This window comes from Jaculus jaculus, chromosome 1, assembly GCF_020740685.1.
Source record: "Jaculus jaculus isolate mJacJac1 chromosome 1, mJacJac1.mat.Y.cur, whole genome shotgun sequence".
Taxonomy (NCBI): Eukaryota; Metazoa; Chordata; class Mammalia; order Rodentia; family Dipodidae; genus Jaculus; species Jaculus jaculus.
The window spans coordinates 258030938-258049770 of record NC_059102.1 but is presented as its reverse complement, the minus strand read 5'-3'; the positions used below and the strand labels follow the sequence as shown (position 1 = coordinate 258049770).

Sequence of the window (18833 nt, the reverse complement as noted above, 5' to 3'; positions counted from 1 at the left end):
AGTCTGTTAAGGCTCAAAGCTCATTTTGCCCAGATGAAAATGTGTTTGTTTTTAATGATGTCCTTGGGAAGTCCAATGTATCATGGCATTGTCCTTACATAGTCATGTTTTCTTTAGTAGAAAGCTAGAAGGAAACAGGGAGTGGTTTAACTGACTGAAGAAGGACCACCCAGACTGCTGAGCTCAGGACCAGCATTGCAATGTTTTATGAGGGGCTTGGGGTACAGAACACGTGCTTGGCGTGTGCAAGGAAGACAAAGGGACACTGGGGAGTTGCTCCACATTGTTAAAGTCTCATGTAGCGCTAATACATTCGTTAAGTCTTTTTTTAAAAATACATTTTAGGGCTGGAGAGTTGGCTTAGCGGTTAAGGCATTTGCCTGCAAAGCCAAAGGACCTCAGTTCGATTCCCCCAAACCCACGTAAGCCAGATGCACAAGGGGGCACATGTATCTGGAGTTTGTTTGCAGTGGCTGGAGGCCCTGGAGTGCCCTCCCTCTTTCTCTCAAATAAATAAATAGAATATTAAAAATATTTTTATTTATTTATTTGTGTGGAGAGAGACAGTGGGCACACCAGGGCCTCTTGCCACTGCAAATGAGCTCCAGACACATGAGCCACTTTGTGCAGCTGGCTTTACATGGGTACTGGGGGATGAAATGATAGCCTGGAAGGCTTTGCAAACAAGCCCTGTTAACTGCTGAGCTGCCTCCCCATTCTTTAAGTTCTTTTTTTTTTTTTAGAGAAGCCCAATGGACTGGCCTCATTTTTGTTTTTTTATGTGAGAGGGAAAGAGCAAGAGTGAGAGAGACACAGAGACAGAATTGGTGCACCAGGGTCATCAGCCACTGTAATAGAACTCCAGACATGTGTGCCACCTTCGCACACTTGCGTCACCTTGTGCATCTGGCTTACACAGGACCTGGAGAGTCGAACATGGGTCCTTAAGCTTCACCGGCATGTGCCTTAACCACTAAGCCAACCTTCCAGCCCATCATTCTTTAGTTCTCACTGTAAGCACACAGTCTGATGTTGATTTTCCTATAAATAAATTGGGGCAATTTGACTCCCTGATTGGCAGCTGTTGTATATTCTTCCCTGCTGTCCTGGTTGCCTTAAGCAAAAGTAATGTCCAACAATTAGCCAGACTACCATTGTGAAGGTGGTGCAGGCCTGAACTCCCATTGCTGGGGAGACGAAGACAAGGGGATCCTGGCGCTTGCTGGCCAGCCAGTTTAGCCTAGTGGGTGAGCACCAGGCTGATGAGAGGCCCTGTGTCAACAGGATGTGCACAGGGCCTGAGTGTACACCCAAGGTTATCCTCTGGCCGCCACACGCACACACATGTGTGCCTACACACATAGGAACATGCATGAGCCCATGTACATACATCACACATACATTCTCTCTCTCTCACACACACACACAAAATGAATGAGGGAATTTTTATGTTAATTTAATCCTTCCCTTATCACTTTAAATATTGTCTAGACTCCTCAGCCTGTTTCCCTCTTTGATGTCGTAACGTACTTTTGACATGCTTTCTGACAAGCAGAGAACAGTAGTAGCTCTGTGATCAGATGATCCCGGGATTAACGGTGAGGTCAGCAATAAGCATTAGAGGCAGACACCTGCCACTTAGTCTCACTTTAGGCCCTACCGTTGGAGCTTCAACCCCTGTATGACGGTTTATTTCAATTATCAGCTGGATTGAAATAAGAAACAGCTAGGGCATAGAGAAGGCACACCTTTAGGTGCATCTCTGTGTTTCCGGAGAAATTTAGCTGATGAGGAAAGATACCTTGAACGTGAGTGGCAGCGTCCCACGAGCTGGGATCTTGGACCGAGTAAACGGGAACAGGAGAAAGCCCGCTGAGCACCAGCATTCGCCCCCCGACTACCTGATCCACCCAGATGTGAAGCAGCAGCCCCCAGTTCCGTGCCTTCTTTGCCACGATGGATGGTACCCTCGAACTGCGAGCCCAAACCCTGCTCTCTAATTTGTTTTCTTGTCAGGTATTTTGTCGGAGCAATGAGAAACAACAAAGACATAATCCACCTGTTAGCAAACTCAAGGCAAGTATAGTAAGAGTTTCTGGCTATGTGGTGATCTCAGGAGAAATGGCAAATACTAAATGAACAAAAGAGCTGAGTGTGGTGGTACACACTGGCAATCCTGGAATCCAGGAAGCTGTGGTGATTTGAGTCAGGTGCCCCCCCCATAAACTTAGGTGTTCTGGATGCTAGGTTCCCCAGCTGATGGCAATTGGGGATTAACACCTCCTGGAGACAGTGTATTGTTGCGGGTGGGCTTAGGGTGTTATAGCCAGTTTCCCCATGCCGGTGTTTGGCACACTCTCCTGTTGCTATTGTCCACCTTATGTTGGCCAGGGGGTGATGTCCACCCTCTGCTCATGCCATTGTTTTCTCTGCCATCATGGAGCTTCCCCCTCGAGCTTGTAAGCCAAAATAAAGCTCTTTTTCCCACAAGCTTCTCTTGGTTGGGTGATTTCTACCAGCCATGCGAACCTGACTGCAACAGTAAAGTGGTACCCAGGAGTGGGATTGCTGCTAGACACCTGACTGTGTGGCTTTGGCCTTTTGGAGCTGATTTTCAAGAGGAATGTGGGAGGATTTGAAACCTTGGCCTAAGAGACTTATTGCAGTACTGTAAGTACAGCTTGATGGACTATTCTGGTCAGAGTTGAAAGACCTGAATGCAGTAAGAAGTACGGACTGTGAGGTTTGGTTTATGAGGGTAAGAAAGAGCTTTGCTTGGACTGGGCTAGCAGTTTGTGTGAAAAGCTTGCTGTTATGCCCATGTCCTGAGAAGTTGTGCAGGGTTGCTTTGCATAGAAATGAACTGGTATGAGCAGAGGGATATGGCACAGAAAGAAAAATCTTTGGGTGAACTGCTGTCTGTTCAGCTGCAATTGAGAGATAACAACCTTTGAGATTGGGCCAGCTGACCTGCACTGGGCAACAGGAAGAATGTAGACTCTTTTGAAGGGGCCTGAGTGCTTAAGGAGTGTCCTGTTCTTCAAAGTCTGCTTTATTCCCTCTTTCCCCCACTGGATTAACAAATTGGCACCCACCTGGTATTGTGGAGTATAAGAAATGCAGGAAAGAGAGGATCATTGAGTTTGCAACATGGTCTTGTGATGTGGAAATGGCCATGGGTAGTGTGAAGCAGGTTTGCTGGATGCCATGAGGATGAACCATGGATTGCATTGGAGATGCTGGGACCATGAGATGGCTGCTAAGGAAAGCTGCCGGTCCTGATGAAGTTTCCCAGGACTGTGAGTAGCCTAGATGGAGGGGTGGAATTGGAATGCCAGAGACTCATTGCTGGTCAGAATTATCAAACTTGGAGATTTGTCACTGGCTAGACTAGTTGGACTTGAAGCTGCAGAGTTTGATGTTTGCCCTGATTGTTTTAAATCTTGTATTGGTTGAATATTTCTTTGCTATGCCCAATGCCATCTTTTGCAGTGTGCATGTCTATTCTGTGCCATTATGGGTTTTTTGGGAATTTATTTCGTATTATGGCTCAGTTAAAAGATCTTGGACTATGGGGTTATATGAATATAATTGGAATTGATAAAACTATGGGGGCTTTTAAAGTTGGACTGAATGCATTATATTTTACATCATGTATGGATATCAGTTTATGGGGGCCAGGGGCGGAATGTGGTGGTTTGAGTCAGGTGACATCTCATAAACTTAGGTGTTCTGGATGCTAGGTTCCCCAGCTGATGGCAACTTGGAAATTAAAGCCTCCTGGAGGGAGTGTATTGTTGAGGGCAGCCTTATGAGTGTTATAGCCAGTTTCCCCATGTCAATGTTTGGCACACTCTCCTGTTCCTGTTGTCCACCTTATGTTGGCCAGGGGGTGATGTCCACCCTCTGCTCATGCCATCGTTTCCCCTGCCATCGTGGAGCTTCCCCTCGAGCTATAAGCCAAAATAAACCTCTTTTCCCCACAAGCTGCTCTGGGTCTGATGACGCGAACCTGACTGCAATAGAAGCAGAGGCAGGGGGATCTTCATAAGGCCCAGGTCCCCTGGTCCACATAGCCAGTTCCTGACCAGCCAGGCTATGAGTGAGACCAGTGAGAGAGAAGGAGAGAAGGAAAAGGACATGGTGGGAGCAGAGAAATGAGGAGAAGAGGCAAAACACTTACACCTAGGTTTCATTCATCAATATATTCTTTTAGACCAGTTTAATTAAGATAAATTACCTTAAAGGTAATGATAATGCAAAAATAAACACATAGACAACAGGTCCTTTGAGATAACCTGCTGGCTATGTGAAGGTGTTTACTTGGCCATTACCAATTTAATTATCAAGTGCTCAGCATGTGCATATTGATTAACTTCCTTAGGACACTGAAAGTTTGCAATGATTGGGGTCAAACCTAGGGTCTCGTACATAGGCACTCTATTAATGAGTACACCCTACCCCAGCCCAGCACCTCATTTTATATATATATATATATATATATATATATATATATATATATATATATATATTTTGAGGGTTTTTTTTTTTTTGGTTTTTTTGAGGTAGGGTCTCACTCTAGCCCAGGCTGACCTAGAATTCACTATGGAGTCTCAGGGTGGCCTCGAACTCATGGCAATCCTCCTATCTCTGCCTCCCGAGTGCTGGGATTAAAGGCATGCGCCACCATGCCCGGCTTATTTTAAATATTTTTTAATATTGTATTTTTATTTATTTTATTAGAAAGAGAATGGGTGTACCAGGGCCTCTAGCCACTGCAAATGAACTCCAGATGCATGCACCACCAAGTGCATCTGGCTTACGTGGGTACTGGGGGAACCAATGAATAATATCTCCACCCCAATTTTTTGTTTTTCTTTTTTTCAAGGTAGGTTCTTGTTCTAGCCTAGGCTGACCTGGAATTCACTATGTAGTCTCAGGGTGGCCACAATGCCCAGCTCATTTTGTTTTAGTGATACAGAGTTTCACTATGCATATCAGCCTGGTCTAGAACTTGTTATGTAGCTCAGGTTGGCCTTGAACTTGTGGTCCTTTTGCCTCAGTCTCCAGAGTCCTGGGAATGCCCAGCTGGAAGTTGATTTCAACAGAGACCCCTCTTCTCCATTCTTTCATCCACTGAATTCAGCCTTTCTTTATCACCTAACAGTGTACTTTATTTATCTCCCAAATTAATCTATTAGACATTGTTTCTTCCATGGGATGAGCTTTTAGGCCTGAGTCCAGTAACAAATTCACCAAGAAGATATAACAATCCTAAATATATATGCATCTTACATTAAAATATGCACCAAGGGCTAGAGAGATTGCTTAGTGGTCAGGGAGATTGCTGGCAAAGCCAAAAGACCCAGGATCTATTCCCCAGCACCCACGCAAAGCCAGATGTACAAGGTGGTGCATGTGTCTGGAGTTTGTTTTCAGTGGCTAGAGGCCCTGGAGAGCCCATTCTCTCTCCTGCTCTCTCTCAAATAATTGAATAAAATGTGTTTTTTGTTGTTTTTTTTTTTTTTAAATGCAGTAAGGGGACTGGGGAGATGGCTCAGTGGCTAAAAGCACTTTCTTACCAGCCTAGTTTGATTCCTCAGTACCCACATAAAGCCTGATGTACAAAGTGGCACATGCATTTGGAGTTCATTCATAGTGGCAAACAGCTACTGCATGCCCATTCTTTCTGACTCTTTTATCAAATAAATAGGTAAGTACGTTAAATGTTAAAATATTCAGCAAGACCCAATGGAATCTATAAAAGAAGTAGAAAAATCCACATTATCAGGGGAGACTTCAATACACCTCTCTAAGTGAGTTGATATTACAAACAGGCAGAAAATAAACATTGATATAGAACTGAATAACACCACCACCAAAAGGGTTTTGCTGACATTTATGAAATACTTCATCTCATAAAAGCAGAATATTATGTAAGTTTTTATTTTATTTTTGAGGTAGGGTCTCACTCTAGCCCAGGCTGACCTGGAATTCACTATGTAGTCTCAGGCTGGCCTTGAACTCACAGTGATCCTCCTACCTCTGCCTTCTGAGGGCTGGGATTAAAGGCGTGCACCATCCCCTTCAGCTTCATCTGTTTACTTTGCTTAAATCTTGAACAAGAATGAGTGGAGTCAATAAGTTTGTACTGTATTGTGTTCTGGGAAAAAAACAAAACAAAACTGAAAATGCATCCTTTTCAAGTTTTCATATTCTAGGTCATAAAGTAAATCTCAACAAACAGTAGAACTTAAAATGATAGAAAATTGTTCTCTGGTCATAAAAGAATTAAGTTGAATAGAGAACTAGAAAATAACACAGAGAAAATTTTTAGCTTTTTAGCTTACTTCTTGAATGTATATTTGTTTGGGGCAGGGTCTTGTGAAATAGGCCTGGGTGTCCTAGAACTCACTATTTATACTAAACTGGCTTCAAACATGTGGTGATCCTCCTGCCTCTGCCTCCTGAATGCTGGGATTATCATGGGCACGTGCCACTATATCTGTCAAAAGCAAACTTCTAAGCTTGGCACAGTGGCACACTCCTTTAATCCCAGCATTCAGGAGGCCAAGGTAGGAGGATCACTGAGTTTGGGGCCAGCCTGGGCTACAGAAGTGAGTTCTAGGTTAGTTATGGCTAGAGTGAGACACTGCCTTTTTATTTTTTTAAGCTCACTTCTAAGCAATTCATGAATCAAAGTGGAAGTCTTAATAGAAACTAGAAAATATGTAAAATTAAGCCAGACATGGTGGCATACTCCTTTAATCCCAGCACTTGGAAGGCAGAGGTAGGAGGATTGCCATGAGTTCAAGGCCATGCTGAGACTACATAGTAAATGTCAGGTCAGCCTGAGCTAGAGTAAGACCCTACTTCGAAAAACCAAATATATATACTGAAGGAAAATGAAAATATAGCACATGAAAATTTGTAGGACACGGGTAAATGATGCTTAGGGAATAATTATAGCATTAACTGCTTAAGAGACAAGAAGTCTCAATTAGAAAAGATAACCTAGGGGCTGGAGTGATGGCTTAGCAGTTAAGCGCTTGCCTGTGAAGCCTAGGGACCATGGCTCAAGGCTTGATTTCCCAGGACCCATGTAAACCAGATGTACAAGGTGGCGCATGCATCTGGAGTTCACTTGCAGTGGTTGGAGGCCCTGGCATGCCCATTCCCTCCCTCTCTCTCTCTGCCTCTTTCTCCATCTGTCACTCTCAAATAAATAAATAAAAATAAACAAAAAAAAAACTTTAAAAAGATAATCTAGGGCTGGAATGTGACAGATGCCTATACTCCCACCATCAGAAGGCTGAGGCAGGAAGACAAAGTTTGAAGACAGCCTGAGCTACATAGCAAGTCTATGTCTCAGCGTGCATGTACACACACACACACACACACACACACACACACACACACACACACAGAGAGAGAGAGAATTAATCATCTTTAACAACTTAAGAACAAAATAAATCCAAAATAAGCAAAAGTAAGGTTATAATAAGAATAGAACAGGCGAAGGGGAAAGTAGGGTAGGGAATTATGGTTTATTGTCTATAATCATGGAAATAGTCAATAAAAAGATTTAATAAAAGAATGGGAATTGATAGCATTGAATATGGGAAAAGAATAGAGAAAAAATACAATAAAAAGGTGAAGCCTGGCATGGTGGTGCAGGCCTGGGGCCCCAGCTACGGTGAGGGTTGAAGCAAGACGAGCGCTTGAGCCTCTAAATTCTAATCTGGACCAAAGTTAGTTTTGGTGGTTCACATGTGTAATCTCAGCACTTGGAAGGCAAAGGCAGGAAGACTGTCACACATTCAAAGTCACTCTAGTTTACACAGTAAATTCTAGACTAGCCAGAACTACATAGTGAGACCTAATCTCAAAAAATAAAAATAAAGAAATAAATGAAACGACAGAACAAGAGTTCCGACCCGAACAGCAAATGACGACCCAGCTCACCGAGACACGGCGACGCGCCCTTACTGCAAGGCCAGCACCGGGAAGGCACTGGCCTGCTCTATGTAGCACGTTCCAGGCAGGACAGAGCTACATAGTGAGACCCTGTGTCATACGATCAAAACAAAAGCTCTAACCTGAGCAACACGAGAGACCTTCATCTCAAAATAAAAGAAAACAGGGCTAGAGAGATGGCTTAGCGCATAAAATGCCACGTAAGTATGCACCTGAGTTCTCATCCTCGGATTCCACATTAAAGTGAAAATCCATGGCGAGCTTCTGTCATCCCAGTTCCCTGATGTGACATGGAAGCGGAGATGGGAGAATTTCCCAGAAGCTTGTGGGCCAGTTAGCCTAGCAGTGAACAACAGTGAGAAAGAGAGGCTCTGCTTCAAGAATGGTGGAAGGTGAGGGGTGACTCTGGGAAGTTGTCTTCTGCCTTCCACAGGACCACTCATGAGCACAGACACCCCCCCTCACACACACACAAAGCTGGGCATGGTGGCACATGTTTATAAACCCAAAAGCTGGGCATGGTGGCACATGTTTATAAACCCAACATTTGGAAGGCTGAGGCAACAGAATTGCTAGGAGTTTGAGATCTGCCTGGGTACATAGTGAAATCCTATCTCAAAAATCAACAAAAGAAAGAACAAAAAAAAAGTTGATTCCTTGACAAGATCAATAAAAAGAAAATAAAGTCAGAAATTAAAAATAAGAAATAATACGCTGCAGACCCGAGACATTAAAGGCCAAGGAAATAGCATAAACAGCTCATTCACACAAGTTTGACAATTTAGCTGAACTGTAGCAATTCATTAAAGTTATGAGCTACGGGGCCTGGAGAGACCTTATCGTGGCACTGCATACTTCATAGACTCCTGTTGATCTATGCCTACAACTGACCACACAGAATCCTCCTAGGACTCCCGCGCACACTGTATCTTTCAAGAGACTCTCCAGAAAAGTAGAACATATTCGTCTATCAGCAACCTCCCCATGAAGGAGTGAGCTTGTGTCTCAGCAATGCCCACACTGAGGGTACTGGCACTTCCTTCCTTGGGAAAGCCCATGTCCAACATTATTTCAGGTCTCCTGACTTCACCTGGCCATCTGAGACTCTTCTCCCAATTCTGATTTTCCTGAGCCTCCAAGGACTCTCCAGAATTTCCTTTCTCTCTTTTTATTTTTGTTTTTCTTCTTTTTTTATCCCTTTCTCTTTTTAAAAACGTTCTGATATTTAGCAATTGGAAAAAAATAGTTTTAGGGTTGGAGAAATGGCTTAGCAGTTAAAGGTGCCTGCTTGCAAACCCTGATGGCCTGGGTTCAATTCTGCAGTTCCCACGTAAAGCCAGCTGCACAGAGTGGTACACACATGCATCTGGAGTTCTTTTGCAGTGGCAGGAGGCCCTGACGCACCCATTCTCTCTGCTTCTATTTGGAAATAGGGATTTATTAGTCTCAGAGCCTTACTTACTGGACCCAGATTAAGCTCCTCTGGTAAATCCACCCAGGTAGAGAGCATTCTGGCCCTGGTGAGCCCTCAGAAGCAGCTAAAACCAGTTTTAGTTTCTTGTTATTTTTATTTTGTTTTGTCCTTCTTTTCTCCTTCCAGCCAAACTTTAATAACAGTAGAAAGGGGGCTGGGAAAATGTCTCAGCAGTTAAAGGTGCTTGCTTGCAAAGCCTTCAGATCCAGGTTCAATTCCCCAGTAGTAACCAGACAAAAAGTAGCACGTGCATCTGTGTGTAGTGACAAGAGGCTCTGGCGTGCGTGTGTGTGTGCACACACATCCAAATAAAAAAAGGGGAGCTGGAGAGATGGTTTAGTGGTTAAGGTGCTTGCCTGCAGACTAACAACCTTGGTTCAATTTCCCAGTACCCACATAAAGCCCAATGCACAAAGTGTCACATGCATCTGGAGTTTGTAGTAGCTGGAGGCCCTCATGTGCCCATTGTCTCTGTCTCTCTTCTCTCTCTGTCTCTATCTCTCTCTGCTTGCAAACAAAATATTTTTTTAAAAAAGAGGGCTGTGAGTTTGAGGCCAACCTGAGACTACATAGTGAATTTCAGCTCAGCCTGGGCTCGAGTGAGACCCTACCTCAAAAAAAAAAAAAAAAACCTAAATAAATAGAGGGCAGAAGAGGTGTCTTACTGGTTAAGGCGCTTGCCTGTGAAGCCAAAAGACCCAGGTTCCATTCTCCAGGACCCAGATGCCAAGGTGGCACATGCGTCTGGAGTTCATTTGCAGAGGCTACCAGAACAGCAGAAGGACATCTAATGCAAGGTGCATGAACTGCTCACGGGAGATCGACATGCACATCATGGTAGACGGTGCTGCTTGTGTTGGGGTTCTGCTCTGGGTTTGGGTGTGTGATTTAGGCGTTTGCTTTCTTTAGCTCAGTAATTCACAAGCATGCCAGAAAAAAAAAAAAAGGCAAAAACCTGCAGACTGTTAACACATTTAAATGAAAAATACACAGTTGAATTCTCAGGACAGATTTTGTTCCCATGTGTATCAAGACAAATGCACAGAAAAAAAAAAAAAATCTCTGACATTCGCTTTATGACAAAGGAACTGTGAGCTGAAATAAACCCTTCCTTCCTTCAGCTGCTTTTTGTCGGGTCACAGCACCTGTGGATGCTGGAGACATCCTAAAGACACTTCCTTGCAAAGCCTGCTGGCCTGGGATTCGATTCTTCAATACCCACATAAAGCCAGATGCACAATGTAACAAGTGTCTAGTGTTTGCAGCTTCAGGAAGCCCTGGCACACCCATATTTATTCCCTCTCTTTTTTTCTCTCTCTCTCATTTTCTTTCTCTCTGTTCCTCTCCCTATCAAATAAATAAATAAATGAACATTTTTAGAAGTGAGGTTCAAAAATAAGGACCGAGCTCTCACTTGTGAGGAGAGGGAGTTGGTTTGTTAACGGCTCGGGCAAGGGGAAGGGCTAGGAGATGAAAGGACCTGCAGTGGGTGGCCATGCTGGAATCCCAGGAACAAGAGCTCACTGCGGTGCATTAGCAAAGAGCAAAAGAGGAGGAGCCTGGCACAAGCCAAGAAGCCAGGGGAGAGAGGGCGAATAAGAGGGAAGGGAGAAAGAAAGATGAGATAGAGAAATACAGAGAAAGCTAGAAAATGGTTGAACCATTTCTTTTTTTCTAATTTTTATTTATTTATTTGAGAGAGAATGGACATGCCAGGGTCTCCAGCCGCTGCAAACCAACTCCAGATGCGTGTGCTCCCTTGTGTATCTGGCTTATGTGAGTCCTAGGGAATCCAACCTGGGTCCTTTGGCTTTCCAGGAAAACACCTTAACCGCCAAGCCATCTCTCCAGCCCTTGAACCATTTCTATTCTGGAGAAATCCGTTAGATTTCCTTCATACTACATCTGCCTCACAAATTCACACTGATGTCCAGCAAAGACCAAATTCAGCCTGATCCGAAAAGATGCAAACAAAGCCTTTCTAGAAAGGTCTAACATTTATTTTTGTTTGTTTGTTTTTGTTGGTATTTTTGGGTTTTGAGGTAAGGTCTCATTCTGGCCCAGGCTGACCTGGAATTCACTATGTAGTCTCAGGGTGGCCTCGAACTCATGGTGATCCTCCTACCTCTGCCTCCCAAATGTTGGGATTAAAGGCGTGCACCACCATGCCCGACTGTCACATTTGTTTTTTCTTTGGACCAAAAATAAATAGTGAAGTAATGTACATTCTCTGCTTGAGTATATTTTTCCTGCTTCCACTTCCAGATTTAAACTTGTACATCTTTCCTCCTCTAAAGATTTGGCTAAAGCCATAAAAATGGCATGAGTGAGTTTAATTCAGAGTAAAAAAGAAAAAAGAAAAGGAGAGAGAGAGGGCTGGAGATGCAGTTCAACAGTAGAGGGTTTCCTAACATGCATGCCCTGCCTTCCCGATGCCCTCCTACCCCAAAGCCCGCAGAGTGAAAAAGCATCATTTAATTAAAGCCGCTTCCACTTAGCGCTCGGAAACTCCTCAGGGGGCTGACCCTCTCCGGCTGAGCTGCCACACACCCCATGATTACGTCCTCCATATTGACCTTAGAAATTCCCTTCACACAATTTCTCCACACCCAGAAGTGATGCCACAGTCACAATGGGAGGGCAAACAACTGTTGGTTTCATTTAAAAACCCATTTTTAGCCAGGCCAGGTGGCACAGACCTGTAATCCCAAGCAATTGGGAGGTATAGGCAGGAAAATTAGAAGTTCAGGAACATTCTTGGCTAGACAGGGAGCACTAGGAAGAGCTTGGGCTCTATGAGACCCTGTCTTAGATCAATAAATAACCCACAGAAGTTAAAAAACTAGAAGTATGGTAGATGGAGATCTCTTTTCTTTTTCTATTCTTTCTTTCATTGATTTATTTATTTTTTATTTTTTATTTTTTTTCTTTTTCGAGGTAGAATCTCACTCTAGCCCAGGCTGACCTGGAATTCACTATGGAGTCTCAGGATGGCCTCGAACTCACGGCGATCCTCCTACCTCTGCCTCCCAAGTGCTAGGATTAAAGGCGTACGCCACCACGCCCGGCTGATTTATTTTTTTAAAACATTTTTATTTATTTGAGAGTGAGTGAAAGATAAAGAATTGGCACACTGGAGCCTCCTGCCGCTGCAAATGAACTCCAGATACATGCTTCATTTGTGCATCTGGATTCACCTGGGCACCGGAGAACGAGACCCAGGCTGGCAGGCTTTGCAAACTGTGCCTTACCTGTTGAGCCATCTCCCCAGCCCCGTTTATTTATTTTTGTGACAGTCTCCCAAATTTCTGGTTGTCCTAGAACCTCAGCCTCCCAAGTGCTAGGATGACAGGGTCATACCACCACACCCAGCTAAAATGAAGGCCTTCCTATGCCCTACCAGAAATTGATGGTAAGGCAGAGTGAAGTTAAGAAGACCAAATGACATGAATTTCACCTAGCTCTCACTCATCACCAAGTTTTAGTGTCCTTCCTACTAACCATATCACTGTGCAAATGAATTTCTCAGTCTCATAAATCAAATGCAATTGACCAGGGCAGATGGCTGGTCCTCAGGTTCCCACTGCAGGCCAGGAGGGCAGAGGATGCCTTGGGACCTCAAATCACTTTTCCCTATAGGTAGAGTATTTCCAGGGTCAGGGAGAGGAAGTATTGGTCAATAGCGCAGGCTGGGTTTCTTCACTGCTGCCTAAGCCCATGAGCTACGGGAGTGTTCCTTACATTGTGGTTTCTTTCCATCTCTCAAGGCTCAGCTTAAGAGGCACTTCCTCAGAAAGGCCTTCCTTACCAGCCCCGTTTATGAAGTGCTCATTTAATTCATGCATGAATTCAGAAATGGCGCCCCCTGCTTAGGAGGAGGCTCTGCTCTGCGCCCCATCATGTCATGTGAGCCTTGGTTGTGACATGTGAACCCCCATGGCTTGGAGGGTTTCCAGACATGCACAGCCCAGTTGTCGTGACAAAGTGTAAGCCCTCAAACAATGGGAGCCATCAGCCAAGCATGGTCAACATGCTTATAATTCCAGGACGCTGGAGGCTGAGTCTGTAAGTATGAGGTCAGCTTGGACCATATGATGAGTTCAAGGCCAGCTCAGGCTACATATCAAACGCAACAAAACAAAACAAAAATGGGATTGATGACTACTCCTTTCAGAAAACTTCAAACTTGGAAATCTGTAGCGGCCCCCTCACACCCCATCCCTGACAGATTTAGTGACCTTCCAAGACTTGACCTCTTTCCAATCCTAACCCTGACACATTTGTTACATGATTCTGTTCACAGAACTTTGATTGTGTGTGAGGATAAGTAACATTCTTAGCAACAGGAAGTTTAATTAGAACTTCAGCAGACCAAAGGAAAACAGGAAGTTTCTGGATGGGGGAAATGCTTCAAGACAGTCTTTATAGGGAAAGTGGCCACCCAGGGTGACCCTTGAATGACCCCTTTCTTCAAACTCCAGACATTCTGGCTGGAAACTTCAGGCAAACAGGCTGCCTAGGTGCCCACCAAGAAGGCCACTTCAGGTTGGTCTCGGTGATGGTGATCCCGGGAAAGAATGTTCTCGGCCTCACCAGTGCCTGTAGAAGTACTGTCAGGCAGAGTTAAAGGGCTCCAGTGGCTTTGGATAATTAAAAGGGAAGCATGGACAGACACCAGGTGGGGTGGCTCACCCCTATTACACTAGTACTTGAAAGGCTGAGGTAGGAGGGCAGCAGTGAGTTCAAGGCCAGCTTGGGCTAGAGTGCGACCTTGCACCAACCCCCACCCCCACCACAAAGAAACAGGACAGGAAGCCTCAGTTCAGTGGTACAGTGCTTGCCTAACATTCAAGGGGCTCTGAGTTCCATCCCTACCACTGCCAAAACAAGAAACAACAAAAACAATAAAGGGTCTGATAGATGGCTCAGCAGTTAAAAGCGCTTGCTTGCAAAGCCTGTCCGTCTGGGTTCACTTCCACAGTTACCCATGTAAAGCCAGAAGGGCAGTTGTTTGCACTGGCAAGATACCCTGGTGCACATATACCCATACACAAATAAATCCAATACAATAAAATGAAATCATCAACTGCATGTCCCAGAAGGGGAGAACCACTCAGGTCCCAGCGGGGGTGGGGCATTCCTGTCTCTTAGAGGGGTGGTGGGGTTGGAACTCAAGGCCTCGTGCATGCTAGGCAGCCATTCTACCACTGAGCCACATCCCCAGCCCCAAGGGAGTTCTACTCTAATCAGTGTTGGGAGTGGAAGGTCACTTCTAGAATAATCCCTTTTAGCTGAGTGATAGTGGCCCTACATACATTTAGGAACTTCCATTTGGAATGTCATTAAATTGTATTTATAAAGCAATTGCAAGCTGGGCACTCGGTAGGCAGGGGTAGGAGGATCACTGTGACTTTGAGGCCAGCCCCAGCGAATTCCAGGTCAGCCTGGGCTAGAATGAGACCCTACCTCAAAAAAAAAAAAAAAAAAAAATCAGTCAATTGTTAACATTTTATCCAAAATTATCATTATCATTAAAATTTAAGTTCCTCCATGCTTGATAGGTAATTTAAGCACCAGGGATCCCACAGTCCTAGCTTCAACGGCAATCGCTATTTCCCAGAGAAGCTGGGCGGATGGGAAACCTCTCTGTGTGCCACGCCTTCCCCTCCCTGCCCCGGTGCCACACACGCCGTCTGGCCCTCACCCTTCACCTCGGTCCGATGTGGGCCCCTGGCCTCCAGCCGGGTAGTGTCCTTGTCTCTGGGTCGCCATGAGGCTGCTGGGGCACCCTTGCCCAACAGCAGCTCTGTCCAGGCCATCCTCCCAGCTGCCTTCCTTCCTGACTGCCCCACAGCCCTGGGACTAAAGTACAAATTCCTAAGCAGAACACCTCCCCGAAGCGAAGCCTTCGCAGCTGTTCCCTCCTTCCCAAGGCTGGCCTCTGCCCGGGCCCGTGCCCTTTGGTCACCTGCCACTCCAGTTGCTCTCCGCCAGCCTCAGCGCCCGGCTAAGCCTTCAAGGAACGCTGTCTGCGGGGTGCTCCCTGCCCCCGCCTGCCAGAGCCCCGTGTTCTTCCACCTCCGGGGCTGCCACACCAAAATCTCCCCTTCAGCTGGAGGTGGTGCTGCCATCCCAGGACTTCAGAGGCTGAGGCAGGAGAATGGGGAGTTCAAGGCCAGCCTGGGCCACATAGTGAGACCCTGCCTCAAGAGACAAAAGAAAACAAAAGCCTCCATTTTAAATTCCGGATACCGAGGCCAGGGATGTGGCTCCGAGGCAGAGGACTTGCCTAGCATAGGTGTTCCATCCCAGCACCACCAAAGAAGGCGGAAATTCTCATGTAGCGCACTGTAGGTTCTTTTAGGTGAGGCGTGTACTTGTTAGCATCTTTGATGTGCGCGCGTGCATGTGTGCGCGCGTGCACAAGCGTATTTCCCAGTTCTTTATTTTCTTTCCTTGAGTCTGGTTTCTCCGAAGGCCAGGCTTAGCTGGAAGTCATTCTGTAGCCCCAGGCTACCCTCCAACTCACACATGCGCCTTAACCACTAAGCCATCTTTCCAGCCCTTAAAAAGAAAAAAAAAAAAAAAAAAACTTTTATTTTTGCTTTTGGGTTTTGGCTTTTGTGAGCCAGGGGGCCTGTAACTCACTATGTGGTTAGGTTGGCCTTAAACTCATGGCAATCCCCCTGGCTCAGCTTCCTAAATGCTGCGGTTATATGCACAAACCACAGTGCCTGGCTAGTTTAAATTTTTTGTTTTCTGGTTTTATGTTCTTTTTTCGGTAACTGCTTCCAGAGGGAAGGCGAGAGGGAAGGCAGGAGAAGTATGGGTCACAATGCTTTCCAGAAAGTAAATCTGACCTCTGTCTGAGCTCTGCTCCTTCCTGAGAGAGGAGGTGACCCTGGAAGTTTTAACAGAGTCCGGGAAGAGAAGTGGGAAAGACTCCCGGGACTCCAAGTTACTGTCCTCCAGTTTCCCTTTACTCATGTGTAAGAGAAAAGTTCCACCCCAGACTGCGTGTTCCAGTTCTTTGGTCCAGCTTTTGGTTTTCTGGTCTCCGCAGCGATAACGCGGCCCCAGCGCCATCTAGCGGCCAAGAGCACGTAACAGTGAGGAGAGAGGCGAGAGATGGTCCAGGGTTGAGACTGTCCCCATCTCAACCGTCCTGTTGAGGCTCTAGAAATTAGGTCAAATCTGCAAATAGGAAGGGAAGCAACATGAGAAAAGCAACAAAACTGTTTCTCTGTGTTATGGCTCTCTGTTCCTCTGCCTTTCCTCTTCTTTTTTATTCTTTTCTTCTTTTTGACAGAACCGCACTAGGTGTCCCAGGCTCTCCTTGAATTTGGGATTCCTCTAACCTCAGCTTCCCTAGTACCAAGATAGATTATGCACCTGTGCCCATCCTCCCTTCTTCATTATTTTTATTTCGAGGTAGGGTCTCACTCTAGCCCAGGCTGACCTGGAACTCACTCTGTAGTTCCAGACTGGCCTTGTACTCACAGCGATCCTCCTACCTCTGCCTAAGCGCTGGGATTAAAGGTGTGCACTACCATGTCTGGCCCTTTCTTCCTTTTTGAGTCAAGATTTTATTATGTAGCTCAGGCGAACTTCAAATTTGCCAAATTTCTCCTGCCTCGGTCTTTCAAGTGCTAGAATTATAGACGTGAGCCATCACACCAAGTTCTCTATATTAATTTCTTTCCTTTTCCTTTTCCTTTTCCTTTTTTTTTTTGAGGTAGGGTCTTGGTCTAGCCCAGGCTGACCTAGAATTATCACTGTGTAGTTTCAGGGAGGCCTTGAACTCATGGAAGTCCTCCTACTTTTGTCTCCTGAGTGCTAGGATTAAAGGCATGCACCACCACACCTGGCTAATATGTAGCAGGGGCTGGCTTTGAACTCCTGATACTCCTGCCTCCACCATTCAGCAATTTCCTACTGCCATGCACCACCACAACCAGCTAAATTTACTTATCCCTATCTTTAGTTTTTTATTTTTTTTGGTTTTCTCTCTTTTTATTTTATTTTACTTTTTTAATTTTTATTAACATTTTCCATGATTATAAAATATATCCCATGGTAATTCCCTCCCTCCCCACCCCCACACTTTCCCATTTGAAATTCCATTCTCCATCATATTACCTCCCCATTACAATCATTGTAATTACATATATACAATATCAACCTATTAAGTATCCTCCTCCCTTCCTTTCTCTACCCTTTATGTCTCCTTTTTAACTTTCTGGCCTCTGCTACTAAGTATTTTCATTCTCACGCAGAAGCCCAGTCATCTGTCTATCTTTAGTTTTTGAGACAAAGTTTTATGTATCCCAGACTGGCCTGGAACTTTTTAAGGTGATCTTAAACTACGGATTCCTCCTACTTCAGCCTCCCAAGTGTTGAGATTACAGGTGTGTATCACCTGGAATGATGGGGGAGGAGGGTCTTGCTAAACTGCTCAGGTTTATGTTCCTTTTTTATACCTTTTATGTTCCTGTTTTAGCTTCCCGAGCAGCTGAGATGATGGGCCTGTGCCACCAGGCCTGGGCCACAATTGCATTTTCAAATAATTATAACATACATCTGTGTGCATGCTGCCTTATAAATCTGTGTGTTGCATCCTGTCTCACTGGGGTCCAGTAGAAACTCGGTATTTATTGAGTAATTATTTCCTGGCCCCAGAAACATGCAACGTAAAGTTGTCACTGGACCATTTCATGAAGGTGTCACATCTCCCCAGTCAAAAACAAAGCCACCTGTACTGACAAGAATATGTGAATAGAGGGCTGCAGAAATGGCTTAATAGTTAAGGTGCATGTCTGCAAAGCCTAAGGACCCTGGTTCGATTTTCCAGGTCCCAAGTAAGCCAAATGCACATGGTGGCGCATGCATCTGGCGTGCCCATTCTTACTCTCTTTCTGTCTCAAATAAATTTAAAAAAGAAGAATATGTGAATAGAAACCAGAGGAACACAGTTGCTACTAATAAATGTCACCTTCAGATGGCTTCCCTCTTGGCATCTGTACACCAGCCTAAAACTGCTTGAAAAAGGAAGAAATGCACAAGGGAAAAGCAAGTCATAGGGGATGGCTCTCCAGGCAAAGGTGTGTCAGACACTAATGATGTAAAAAAGCACAGTGAGTTATGGCAATGAACTGCTGAGACAGGCCTGTGCCTGAGTTTTGTATTTTACCTGCTGGTCAACATGTGCCTGGACCTGCAAGCACTGTAGCTGGGCTTCGTTTGTGGCTCATAGAGTTCCATAAAGAACAGGATGTTCTGTGTGCATTAACAGATGAATTATAGAAGAACTTGAAACATGCCAATTATTTATTCATTTATTTATTTATGTAATGCTAGGATCTCACATATGCTAGGCAAATTA

General features: G+C 45.0%; 1 protein-coding gene across 1 annotated transcript in view; it reads right to left on the bottom strand.

The window, feature by feature from the left end:
* Positions 1-15267, bottom strand: part of Kifc3 (kinesin family member C3) — a 114195-nt gene extending 98928 nt beyond the window's left edge. The window contains exon 1 of the mRNA XM_045154564.1: positions 15163-15267. The gene's annotated coding sequence lies outside the window, so the exon portion shown is untranslated. The remainder of the gene's footprint in view (positions 1-15162) is intronic.
* Positions 15268-18833: the final 3566 nt, after the last annotated feature.